Source organism: Notamacropus eugenii, chromosome 4 (genome assembly GCF_028372415.1).
Source record: "Notamacropus eugenii isolate mMacEug1 chromosome 4, mMacEug1.pri_v2, whole genome shotgun sequence".
Lineage (NCBI taxonomy): Eukaryota > Metazoa > Chordata > Mammalia > Diprotodontia > Macropodidae > Notamacropus > Notamacropus eugenii.
The window spans coordinates 249303435-249307362 of record NC_092875.1 but is presented as its reverse complement, the minus strand read 5'-3'; the positions used below and the strand labels follow the sequence as shown (position 1 = coordinate 249307362).

General features: G+C 38.8%; 1 pseudogene; it reads right to left on the bottom strand.

Annotated features, from left to right (window-relative positions):
- Window positions 1-2306: 2306 nt before the first annotated feature.
- Window positions 2307-3296, bottom strand: LOC140502469 (actin, cytoplasmic type 5-like; annotated as a pseudogene).
- Between the last annotated feature and the right edge of the window lie 632 nt (window positions 3297-3928).

The following is a 3928-nucleotide window of genomic DNA, read 5'->3' as shown; positions in this document are numbered from 1 at the left end:
AAGTAGAAGTTAAAGAAAGAGCATTGTTGCTGGAGAAGCAAGCCTGAAACTAAATCCAGTAACCTTTCCTAAGGTGAGTGGCTATATTTTGTGGGACTAGATTGCAGAATGTGATTGTGCATCAAAGGGGAAAGGGCAAGTGGAAGAGAGAGATGGGAAAGTTTGATGTACACTAATCAAGACTATGGCAAACCACAAAGGGAAAACAACTCCTAATATCTCTCATTATAAAGAAGGTCTACAGAAGAATGAGTAAGGAGACAAAAGGAGAGATTGAAATGGGATGAAAGAAAGGGAGATACCTTAATGGTGGGAGGAGAATTATTTAAGAATAATACCTTGGGGACTTTACAATGAGTCTAATTAGCAAGGGTTTAGTGGATAAGGAAGCCTCTTTTCTGACAGAGTACAGTGCCTCAGTGGACAACATTCTACCTCAGGAGAATTGGAATCTGCTCTTGGTAGCTACCAGCATCAAAAAAGGTGGGAGCACATGGAACGGAAAGGAGATTATGTGGCAAAAGGGAAAAAAAAAATTATTATAGGATGGAGGGATAAAACTGAACCACATAATTGGGACTCAGGGAAATTTCTGTCACTGAGCAATATTTCTGTATTCATAATCTCCCTCAAGAAATGATATTGCTAAGAGTGAGACAAAATAGAAAAAAGGGGATGGGTAGGCAAGTTCTATAAGGCAGTAACATAATAAAAGGGAACAGAAACTTCACACTTTTAGAAACTTCAATTCAATGAGGAACATAATGAAATGAAAAAAGGAAAAAATATGCATAAGGGTATATATCAAAGAATAAAACCTTGAATAGATAGAAAGAAAAGAGAAGTAATGATGAGAACATTGTTAAAAATTTTCTTTCTGAAAAAGGTGCAGAAAAACACTAAGAAGTTGGAAGGGAGGGAAGATTCTGAGTTAGTCATCTGAGAGGAAAAAAACATGGGGGAATAGGAAAAGAAGAATTATATAATTAAATAAAAGGAAGAATTAAAAGGAATCAATAAGTAAGATTTGGCAACAAGGAAATGGTTAATAAATGACAAAGGAGTGAGGTTGAAAGGGAGAGGAAGAGAGCTTGTGGGAATAGGGTTACCTCTAATTAGATTAAGCAAAAATAATTGTAGGGGAAAAGGACTATCTTAAAGAGGAAGGGGAAAAATCTAACACAAAAAAAGAGACACGAAGGAAAATATAGATCTAACTCTCAAAACTTTAAATGCAAATAAATGGGTTTTTAAAAAGCCAATAAAACAAAGTGAAATTAAAAAGTGACAGATTAGCTAAGAACACAAAACTCTTTTACTTACAAGAAATACATCTAAAAAGCAAAGACAAACAAGAAAATGAAAAGCTGGCATAAAGTTTGCTATGCATCAGGTGGATCCAAAAAACTCAAGTTGCAAACATGCTATCAAACAAAGCATATGGACATTTTAGCAACTTTCATTGTCCTCTTTTTCTTTATTCCTTAAAACAAATCTTTATTACAGGCAGTCCTGTTTTATTACGTGGGCTGGATCTCTGGGAAGAAAGACAGTGAAGGAGACAGGGGAAAATTCAGGGAATGAATTTTGTTTTCCCTTTAATATATACTTCAATTTGAATTGGTCTTCAGTCAGTGTCTAGGTAAAGTTCTTCCCCTCTCCCTAAGGACTGGCACCAAGCTCATAAAACTCCCCTGGAGACTGTAAAGTCTTCATCCACATCTAAGTTGGGGGTAGGGAGGGAATTTAGGGGGCCATTCATTATGGCTCTGACAAAAGAAAAAGGAACAAAAATTAAGGCAGAAGATACAAATTTTTTAAGATTACATAATTAATCGCATAATTTAATTACATAAGATTTCACAATTAGTTAATAATAATTACACAATTAATTACATTATTTCCATGTAAAGCAATACTAGAACTTCCTCCCCTCCCCCTCTCCTTGGTCTGGATTTATATATTAAGTAGCTCCTTTGGGTAGAGCAGAAGAGCCTTCATAGAGGCAAAGAATTCTCTGTAAAACAATGTATTAAACAATATTTGGAATGGCTATTAAAAAAACAAAGAACCAAATGTACAGTCAGAGTCCTGAATATGCACTGTAGAACTTTGGGGATATTTGCCTCTAACATACTTAAATTGCTCTTCACTTTCACTGTTTCATTTTTTAAAATCTTGAGTCAAGCACTAGAAAATAAAGCAAAAAACAAAGCCATGAATATCTCATGGAGGGGGAGGAATTATCATGTCATACCTTTTTACCAAAAAATCTCCCAAAACAAACAAAACCACAAACAGTCCATTTAGAAATATTTACTGGGAGCAATGGAGGGCCCAGATTCATCATACTCCTTCTTGCTGACCCGAATCTGCTGGAAGAAGAGAGAGAGGCCAATCCAGACAACGTTTGTGCTCAGGTGGGGCAATGATCTTGATTTTCATTCTGCTGGGGGATAGGGCTGTAATCTCCTTTTGCATGCGGTCAGGAATGCCTGGGTACATAGTGGTACCAGCAGCTAATACAGTATTGGCATAGAAATCCTTATGGGTATCAACATTGTACTTCATGATTGTGTTGAAGGTAGTTTCATGGATTTCACAAGATTTCATGCCTAAGGAATATGATTGGAAGATATCTTCTATTACCAGAAATTCTTACCATCAGTGGTGATAACTTGACCATAAGGGAGTTCATAAATCCTTTCCATGGAAGAGCTAGATCCAGCAATGGCTATCTCTTGCTCAAAGTCTAAGCTATACAATGTAGCTTCTTGATGTCATGCATGATTTCTCTCTCAGCTGTGTTGGTGAAACTCTACCCTCCCTCTGTCAGGATCTTAATGAGGTTGTATGTCAAATCGTGGCCAGCCAGATGCAGACAAAAGATGGCATGGAGAAGGGTCACACCATCACCAGAGTCCATTACAATACCAATGCGACCAGAGGCACACAGGGACAGCACCACCTGAAAGGCAGTGTACATAGATAGGGTGATGGAGGTCTCAAACATAGTCTGTGTCATCTTTTCTTTGTTGGCTTTGAGGTTCAGGGGAGCTTTTGTGAGTAGCATGGGATGCTTTTCAGGGGCCAGATGGAACTCACCATAGAAAGTATGATGCCAGATTGTCCCAGTTGTGACAATACCACGTTCAATGGGGGTAATTTATGTTCAAGCCTGTCTTGCTCTAGGTCTCATCTCCCAAGTAGCTATCTTTCTGGCCTATATCTAACATCACATCCTGATGTCTGGGACTGTTGTGTCTGTCCTTTGTTTTCAAAGAGGATCGTGACATCAGGGAAAAGATGACATGACTTGCAGTTGACTTTGATTTGAATGAGGGAGGACTGTGCAAGGTCACCAGTCTCACTTTCTCCTACAGCGCCATCTGCGTCCAGTGGCCAGATATTCATCAGGAAGACTGGAGATGGCACAGGATGTAATGTGAGATTCTGGCCATTTTAGGTTAAGGTCTTATCAAATTCTCACTTTGAGTGAGATACATTCATTCAATGAATAGGCTGCTTTAAGTAGTTACTCAAGGGATGGCCCCTTTAATTAAAAAAAATATCAAACTGGGAGGAGAAGACCCTCAGGGTTCTGGGGTAAAAGAGAAAGTTACTATTTACCCAGTATTTACCCAGCAATGGAAGGGATGACAGCCCAAGGGGCACTGTCTTCTGTAATGTCAATTTTGCACCTTCTGTAGTCATTCTCAGCAATGAGGCCAGTAATATCATCATCCATGAGAAACTCTGAAACGGCAAGTTTACACCTGTAAGAGAGAGAGGAGGTGGCAGATCCTCCTGGAGGCAGGGGGAGGCAAGTGCATGCTGACTGGAAGAGCTCGCCACCATCAATTAAATGCATTTAAAAAAAAGGTGGGAGGGGAGATAGATCACAAATTGGGTATGAGGGCACAATTCA